At 41.9% G+C, this 9598-nt stretch overlaps 1 long non-coding RNA gene across 1 annotated transcript; it reads right to left on the minus strand.

Annotated features, from left to right (window-relative positions):
* Nucleotides 1-8535: 8535 nt before the first annotated feature.
* LOC125288042 lies at nucleotides 8536-9279 on the minus strand. Its single transcript, XR_007192431.1, has 4 exons — nucleotides 9205-9279; nucleotides 8968-9028; nucleotides 8835-8871; nucleotides 8536-8691 (listed from the first exon to the last, which is right to left on the minus strand). It is a non-coding gene; the product is annotated as an uncharacterized LOC125288042 (long non-coding RNA).
* Nucleotides 9280-9598: the final 319 nt, after the last annotated feature.

The raw sequence follows: 9598 nt of genomic DNA on the forward strand, positions 1-9598 counted from the left end.
GTGTGTCCAGCTCAGATCCTCACTAAGGTTTATACCAAGGAATCTGAAGCTTTTGACTCTCTCCACAGCTGCACTCCCGATGTGAATGGGTGCAGAAACTTGATATTTAAATGATAAAAACAAAAGGCTGCAGCCATGTCTCCATGTGAAGATGACACTGTGGGTGGGAAGCAGAGACAACACTCATCAGCACTCACGATGGAACTTTTTGCAGAGCAATCAGTACAACAAAACAAAACAACAATACTGGTATTTTCTTTATAAAATAGTGTTGTAGCCTAACCGTAGTGAGTGAGTAGTGAGTTCCAAGTCCCAAAGGGAAAATGCAACAATGAACATCTTTAGTATTCTTTTTGCACTTATAATCTATGGTCAACAACCATAAGAAAGGTCATACTAAGAGTAGAGAACATAATATTGGCCTAGCCTATTGATTATGTGTATGTGTTTAATTATTGACATGCTACATTGACCTGATCCCAAACAGCTGTCTCAAAGTTATTGAGAAAATGTCATATATATTCTGTTAATGAAATGGTAACATTTTACAATAACAAATGATCATTTTATGTCTGTTACAGAGTGTACATGTGTTAACTGGGAATGTCACTGTTTGCAGGTTTTCAATTGGCAATTTAACATGCATCCATTTCCTACTGTGCCTTCTATTTTTGCCAATCATAATGTTGACGATCAGCCCTTATTATCATCTAAGAGAAATTGTTTTGGACAGCAGAAGACAGAGGCTACAGTGGATCCAGACATGCAGTGCACATAATTTAAGGCTACATTTCCACATACAACCACTGTCAATAATCAGGGACAACTGATTGACAGTCACACAGTAAAGATGCCCTTAGCCTGCGCCCAGGGGCGTCACTAGACCTTATTCACTGGGGCACGTGCCTTAGTAAAAGTCTCCAGTGCCCCAGTAAAATTCTAGCGCGGCTCTAGCTGGAAACGGCATTCATGAGCGCATCTCCGTGCCTGCTTTAATCATGACCAGAGCCTGTCACTTACCAGCCAATAAAAAAAAAGGAATAAAGAAAGGGGCCATAATAGCCAATCAGGAAATAGCACCTCTAGCTGGGTAAGATTGAACGCAACAACCAATGAAAATCGTTCATATGATTCTTCCGAGTGTTTCGTTGTACTGCACACACATACACTGTGGAATCCGCTGGAGCTCGTTACATCACTTTGAGCACAGAGTAAGTCGTCCCCTGTTTAATGTTACAACAAATTCACAACTTGTTTGACAGAAAAAATGACAAGTTGATGTTGCTAGATAGTGGCTGCTACAACAATTGAGGGAGAGAGTGCTGGAGGAGGAGGAGAAGATGGTCGAAGAGAGGGGAGAAAGAGCACAGGCTGGGCAGTCCAGTACCAGGCAGGGGGAGGAGGAGGAGGAGAGAGACAGGCAAGAAACGGATGAGGACATGATGGGGGCTAGACGTAAAACTATTCAGAGTATGGAGGAGGATATCTGTGACCTAGGGGAGATATGTGATGGTCCAAATCAGGCTAGCCATTTATTTCATATTGCGCGCACAGTTATTATTATTATTATACATTTTTTTTAATGTATTGGGAGTTGGGGGCCTGTGCCCCAGCAAAGCTCTAGGTCTAGAATCGCCTCTGCCTGCGCCCCACCTCGATCGATACATCTACATGAAAGTTCTGAATATTGCAGGTATGATACAACAGATATTGCACTTCTCACAATGACAAACATTAAATAGATTGTGCATTCACCATTTTGATGACATCTTGATTTGCTTTGTTTGTTCTCATCTCTTTTTTTGGAAAAAAAAGAGAGAGTGAATGGCATATGCTATAGGGTTATTCCACGTCAATTCAACCAGGGCACTTTGGTCTCAAGAAATACATGGGCAAAATGCACCATGGTTGTAAGGCAGTGTGTGTAAAGTCTTATGTGGGCCTCACTGTGAAGTGCAATATCTGCTGTAGTTTTTTCAGAACTTTCATGAAGCTGTATGGATGGAGAAGGTGTGGAACTTTTTCAATGTAAGTGTGACTGTCAATCAGTTGCCCCTAACAGTGATTGCTGTTTTCAGCCAACACATCTAATCTCTGTGTAAAACATAATATGATCATTTGTTTTGGGAAAATATATACACTATGGGTGTGTTCGAAACCGGAGACAGCTGCCTACTGCCTCCCAGCTGCCTCCCTCCCTACATAGAGAGCTGTCTCACTAGACATGACTTTGGATTAAATGTATCTTTTAAAAATGAGCGTAGCACTCTAGAATCTTTGGTTAACACTACGGTATGACGTTAGCAAAGGCCTGACGTTAAACTAAATTAGCTTACGTAAGCTAGCAGGCTAACGGTATAAATTAGTTTTACGGCCGGCAGATATATCAGACCAGACGCTATTAATGGTTACAACAATGGCATAATCAGATAGTTAATTGTTTATTTCTAAACTGTAATCTACAAATCTAAGCAAAATAAGGACACACAAATGACATTTTAAACAGATTCAGCAGCCATTACCGATGTCATCCGCCATGTTTGTTTACCTTTCACAGCTGTTTCAGATGTTGCCGCAAGGTATTATGGGTAGGAGGGAGCATGAAGTGTGCATCGATGCTGCCTTCAAAAATGACCGTTATTTGGGAATTCTAAGATATCTTAAAAGGCAGCAGAATTTGTTTTTTCGGTTTCGAACCGCACTTGCTGCCTTGCTCCCCTGTTAGATATCTTAAAAGGCAGCAACTTTACCCGTTTCAAACACACCCTATGTCACAATTCAATTTCATTAAAGGGACACCAGGCAAGCTTGATGCTTTTTCTCTACGAAACTCCCCCTCGCTCGGTCTGAAGCTTTTTTCCTTTTCTTTGCATCTTCCGTCAAGGGTTTTCGCTGCTTCTTCACAGGCTCTGCCATTATACACACGTTTGCAACAATCGCTAGAGTTTCGTTAGCCTGCCTCTGTGCTGTATGCAGGATGTAAACTGATCCTGCTTCGGTCGGCGGGTAAGATACACCGAACTTGCAAGTGGGATATTCTTCTTACAGGCAGTAGGGGCGGGCGAGAGAGTCTTCATTCGCCCTGTAATGAGTCATTTAACCATATACCAACTTACGAAGATGATTAATTAACACGAAAACGTTGCCTGGTGTCCCTTTAACAGAATGTTTACAAAATTCGAATAACTTTGAGACAGCTGTTCAGGATCAGGCAGGTTGTTGACCATGGGTTATAATATGCAGCTATATGTACAACAACAGACACATGGTACATTTTCCAACTTTGGGACTCAAGCAGTGACACAGCCTGTTATTAACTAATAGGCCTTCACATCAAAGAAAATAGACTTGGCCTCGACATGAAATTCATTAGCTAGATAATATTGCTAATGTTTATGCTATGTGACTGCTTATTTCATGCACACAGCCATTCAAAGCGAACAAGACATAGCCTACATTAGAAACAGAGAGGTCAAGTCCAAATTATGTTATCATTACCTTGAATTTCCCCTGGGGATCAATAAAGTATCTATCTATATATCTATCTATCATGTTACTTATCTCACAAAAAATGCAGGTGCTGTAGCCAGTGTACAAACCTGTGTATTAACTGTAAAAAATGTGATTCAGCTCGTCTTGGATCCTGAAAAGGAGAAGAGAGAAAATCAATGTGCTGCAAATACCCCCTGTAAACAGCTGTAATAAAAACAGTTTCTGTCAAGTAGGGAAAGTGACATTTTGAGGCCTTGATAAAGCACAAAGCGTTCTAGAAGTATGTTAGGCCATATTGGCAGCCAGCTGCGGATTTGAATAGAGCAGCCATAGACTGTATGAGAGAAGTACCATAACTCGGGTTTACAACTTTGTCAGTATCAAGAAAAATATCACTGGACCCACACTGTTCAGACAGCATACGAGGACCTGTCATTATTACCACCTTAATTTCTCAGAATAAAATTTCTTGAATCTGCAGTAATTTGATTTGCATAGAACATATTAAAACGAATGTCTGGCTTGTCATGTTTAATTTCAAACATACCCCCCAACCCAAACTTCTCCAAAGTTGTTTTTGTGTGTGTGCCATTTAACATTATCACAATTAATAGTGTGATAGCCACCAGGAAGTTTGTAGTTTTCAGCGTCCTCATGATATTCAGACATCCCAAGTCTCCCGGAAGTTCCGGGAGTCTCCCGCATATTGATAGCGGCTCCCTGATGCCCGCAAATTAGATAAAATCTCCCGGAATCTAGAGCGAGCGAGCAAGAGCGTGCACGCAAGACCAAGACTTTAAATCACGTATGCATCGGAGTTTAGCCCGCACACGACAGAGAGAGAGAGGGGGAGGGGTGGTGCGCGTGTGCCTGAAGCAAGACGCATCCTGATTGGCATGTTTTGCTAAATCAACCAATCAGTTTTCAGTGTAGTCAGGCTTTTATGTATTTTATCCTGAACGAAATTAATCAGTTCAGTGTATCTAGGAACAGGAGCGTCATGGCAGAGTCAGAGTGCCCCCCAAAAATGAACATATAAGACCCATTTCACATCAGACCACACGATGTGTAGGCCTACCCTTGTCTCATAAGAGTAAACAATAATGATACTGCATGCTGCACTGTTTGTAACAGTGACTTATTGCCCATGGCAGGTTAAATGATTGCAAAAGACATGTTGAGGTGAATTGAACAAATGTCATTTCATGTGCATATTATTCAGGCCTATACTAGATGGCTAGTTGCCAAGGCTACATGAAAAGACCAAACTACCAAAATCTACATATTTTATTATCAAAATTCCTATCTATAGGCCTTCCTTATTTGGTGTACTGACTAGACATTATTGAAAGGGGTTCTTCGGATACCTCCCTGAAGTGACTTTTTGCAGGTTGGGATGTCTGTGATATTATAGAAGAATATTAATAAAAAGCATTTTTTCTTCATTTATGCTATTTAGCCTATGATTATTTGTTATCCTGCAATCAAAAGCCACAACAAATTGGTGTTGTCTTACAATGAAATCAATTACTAGGCTACTACATCTTAAATTCTATCACACAAAATGGACGTTTTTGCATTTAGCTATTGCCCCAATACTGTTCCTCCAGAAGAAGACCTTCAGGAAAAGCAATGTATCATAAAAAACGAACTTGTTTTTTCAGGGCAGGTGGACATAGGTCAACTTTGCACAGAAAAATAAGGTTTTTACCATCATAGTTATGCGAGACAACGCGTAAAATTCCCGTAGGTAATCATAATCATCCGATTTCTCTGCGTTTGCAACGTCTCTCCTTTCACTATCATATGCCATTTTCCGAGAATGCTGCTGGCCGCGCTGCACTGGCTTTGCTAGGGAATACACGCGTTGCTCGTTTGTTATGTTTGTGCAATGCATCGTGGATAACGTATTGTGAAGTTGTGTTTAGGAGTAGCACGAGCAGAGTGACAACTAGTCAACGGCATGCTGTTGCAAAAGTGCGAGCAGACAGTGTCACTTGTAAGAAGAAAATAATCCGTAACGTTTAATTGGACCTCAACAGCGGCGCTTTCTTCACATAATATGAGCGAGTTAACGTTAACGTGTTCAATGAACACCAACTGTTAATTGTAGCTAGCGTTAGCTGCTAGCTCTGACTTTAACCACACAAACTAGCATGCCATCTTTCTTCGAAGAGTGGTAATGTGTAATGCTCCCCACACAAAAAAAAAACTTTGAAAAAGTTTGGAGGCATCTGTTTGAAATTAAACAGGTGGAGGCGATGACTGGACCAGACATTAGCAGCTACGGCTATTTTGACTGTTCCAAATAAGTCCTTAGATCGTTTTTAACTTAGACGTTTGTTTGCTTTTCTTATATGTTACACACATAACACATGCTAAAAATATTACATTCAATTGTCCACAGCACATTGTGTTTAATTTAAAATATATGAAACCCCTTCCCATCAAATGGTCTCACCTAGAGCAATGCCACCCCACCCGCCTGCACCCTGCTAAAACGGTATAACGACATAGATTCAACGTTGATCTAATGTTTGCTATATTTCTTATTAGTGGGTTTGATCCAGCAAGCCCAGGCTGCGGAGCAAGCCCACTATTGTTCTTTTTAAGTTTTCTTATTAGTGGGTTTGATCCAGCAAGCCCACTATTGTTCTTCTTAAGTTTACTTTATTAGTGGGTTTGATCCAGCAAGCCCACTATTGTTCTTAAGTTTACTTTATTTATTATTCCTTTTCACCCACTTTTGGGACAAACTACTGCTCCTAGACCGTTTGAGCTATCGACGCAGTTCGAACTCCAAAAATTCAGACCCGAACCGGTGTAACTTGCTTGTTACTTTTGTGTCGCTGGCCCTTGTCGTTTTCGCGGTATTCCCGTTTTTCGGCGTTTTTGGGCCCCATTGAAATGAATGGCGGAATGTTCAGGGATTCTAATTCTGATTGTGACATCACAGCTCTAATTGTTTAAGCTTGCACCTGGCAGAGGTCTAAGCCATCTGGCAATGTCTAATGGGCTTGGCTGGGCTGTCTGTGTATATGAAGGTGTGTGCATGTAACTTTTGACCCGTATGTCCGATTTTCATAAATGAGGTACCGTTGGAATCCTTGGATGAGGGCGAGTTCCATGCCCCTGATCAAACCCACTCTTGCAGTTCCTCGGAACCGCAATTCTAGTTATTATTATATCTTCCTATTCACCCACTTTTTGTACCAACTACTGCTCCTAGACCGTTTGAGCTATCGACGCGGTTCAAACTCCAAAAATTCAGGCCCGAACCGGTGTAGTGCGTGTGTTACTTTCGTGTCGCTGGTCCTTGTCGTTTTTGCGTTATTCACGTTTTTCGGCGTTTTTTGGCCCCATTGAAATGAATAGCGGAATGTTCAGGATTCTAATTTCGAATATGACACCACAGCTCTAATTCTTTAAGCTTGCACCTGGAAGAGTTGTGTCTTGCGGCTGTTTGTCTAAGAGTTTCTGATCCTCCCTGACTAGTTTCTTGGAAGTCGTCACTGTTGGCAGATGCAGCGTTTCCCTCAAACTCTGTGGAGAGAGTCACCATGACCTCTTTGACCATCACTTCTGTGAACATGTTGAGGATACAGGATGATGTTGAGGTCTCTAGGTTCTGCTGGGAACGTTCTTGGTCCTCAGAAGATGCTAAGGGGAACAAACATGATGACACTAGTCGCTTCACAGCCTCTTCTACATAACCGTAAATAAATCCAGATGGAGCTTCATTCTGTCTCTCAGCTCTGGCTGGTAACTTGCAGAGAATAGAATCTGAAAGGCTCTTCCCCGCTGGCACAGAAATAGTCTGGAGGCCATGAGAACTTTTTATGATCTTTTGGACTTGAGCCGCAATATCATGGGAGAATGCCCACATTTTTGATTCAGAGATCAATTTCTCCAGTCTGATGGGGACGGGAACAAGTCTTTCACATTCTAAGACGGTGTCCACCACTTGGGCGATGGCTTCGTTGGCACATGCAGGAGACAATGAAGAGCCTTCCATGTTGACCATGACTTCAGGGGGAACAGGAGTGCCATGAAGTTTGGTTGGGTCTTCGATTTCTGCGTCAGCTAATCTTAAGAAGTGAGGCGATGGCAGTTGAGGGATTTGGGACCTGTCCTTTTTTGTTTCCATGCCAATCATTCTGACTTCTCAACAAAGCACTGAGGATCTTCTGAATCAGTGCTATTTGCTCTAAATCTTCTGCACTCTTAAGATCAGAAAGTTCACACTGCATGGACAAAATCACTTGGCTAATGACATGTCTGGCAGAAGCCATTGTTGTCTCCTCTTTACTGTTAGAGTAAACAGATCTGGAAAACAATTTCCTCACAGCATTCTGAATGGCACTGAACATTGTTTGTGATGTTACGTAGATCCTTCTCATAGAGAAACCTCCCATGACTCGTGTTGTCTCCACAAGATCTTTCATCCCCGCAACGACATATCCAACAACGTCATACGCTGCTGAGTGAACGTTGGCCTGAGTCCTCGTTCATGGAGTCGATAACATCACCGACAAGATCATCAGCAACAGACTGTGAGTGAGTGCCAGGTGGATAGAAGGCAGGAAGCTCACAGAGGTCTGTCTGGCTCTCTGCTTTGGTGTTTGACTCATGGTCATCTTTGGCAAATACCTCAGCTGGAGATTCAGGGCAGGAATCACTGTCAAGAGTGTTGAGCAAAACCTCACTCACTTGCTCAGTTGCCCTTTTTCTAAATTCAGTACCGGTCAGCTGATCCAGCAGAGGAATGGACAACTCTCTAGCCTTCTTGGCATCCGACGTGCCCTGTTCCAAGGCATAAACACATGTAGATATCTAGCAAAAACATTTACAGCAAAGGTAAACTACACACAAATTTAAAAATAAGAGCTAATTTCACACAAGGATTATATTTGCGCATGATTTACAATCAGGATGCTCTACTTTAGGGATGCACTAGATGATCGATGTCATAAATATTAAATGCTTGTGTTTTATATAAAAAAAAAAGGTTAGTCATTCCAGTGATTACTGCCTGTACTGAGGTGTGAGTTGCCCTGACCTTGCTGTTCCACATGGAATCACGTATGTGACAGGAACACCCAGAACTTTTCTAAGGGCTGGGATCAGGTAATAATGAGTCGTCCGGACCACTTTCGCAACTATGCAGGCACAAAGCTGGCTAACGTCTTCTTTGGTCCCCTGAGTAAACAAAAAAAGGCCATAAGCTATTTCATTAGCGTGTTAAAGGATAAAGCATACTACAGAGTTTGTTTTGTTCTCTACACATCATGCCATTGATGACTAATATATGCATGACATTGTGAGGATGAATGTAGTCTCACAGGCACATGTAGAGCCTCACAGACAATTCTCCAATGCCTGAAAAAAAAAGGGGGGAGAATTTTAGAACCCAGAACATCACTATCAGACCAGTTTTTTAGGGGTTTTTTCTTCATTATTATTATTCTCTCTTACTCTTCCGTCATGTTTTCCACGAGGTGGCGTACCATGGGGGACAAGTTCACATGATCCTGATCTGAAAAAGCAGTGGCCTCCAGCTATTTTTAACATGTATGGAAGGGCATGTAAAGCCTAACTGTTTTAGCATGGGCACAGGGTGACTTGTACTGATTGTGAGACAGTTAACACAACTTTCTCTATTCTTTTTGACCATTTCTGTTCTTGACATATTTTAATTTGGCACAGACTAACCTGCATCAATATTTGTGGTCCTCCTTGTAGAGCCACATTCAGCCCTTGGTTCCACAGAATTTGTTTTCTTTGGCTAAAGCACAAAAAAATAGTCATAACCATCAAATCATTCTCAGCAGTAGAAGTCTGAAGACTATGCACCAGCTTTTTTTGCACCAGTATTGGGATACACCCAGGCGACAGTGGCCATTAGCCTACATCCAGTTATCCCTTTAACAATGAGGTAAACGTTCACTCATTGCGACAAAACAAGTACTGCGATGCACATCTGGCAGGGCCAATGGTATTGCATGGCGCCAAAGTAGTATTCTAAGACATTCCCAATTCACCCCTTGCAGACGGCTCCATGCTGGACGGCAAAAAGATGGGAGACGGACGGCAAATTACATTATGT

Source organism: Alosa alosa, chromosome 22 (genome assembly GCF_017589495.1).
Source record: "Alosa alosa isolate M-15738 ecotype Scorff River chromosome 22, AALO_Geno_1.1, whole genome shotgun sequence".
Taxonomy (NCBI): domain Eukaryota; kingdom Metazoa; phylum Chordata; class Actinopteri; order Clupeiformes; family Clupeidae; genus Alosa; species Alosa alosa.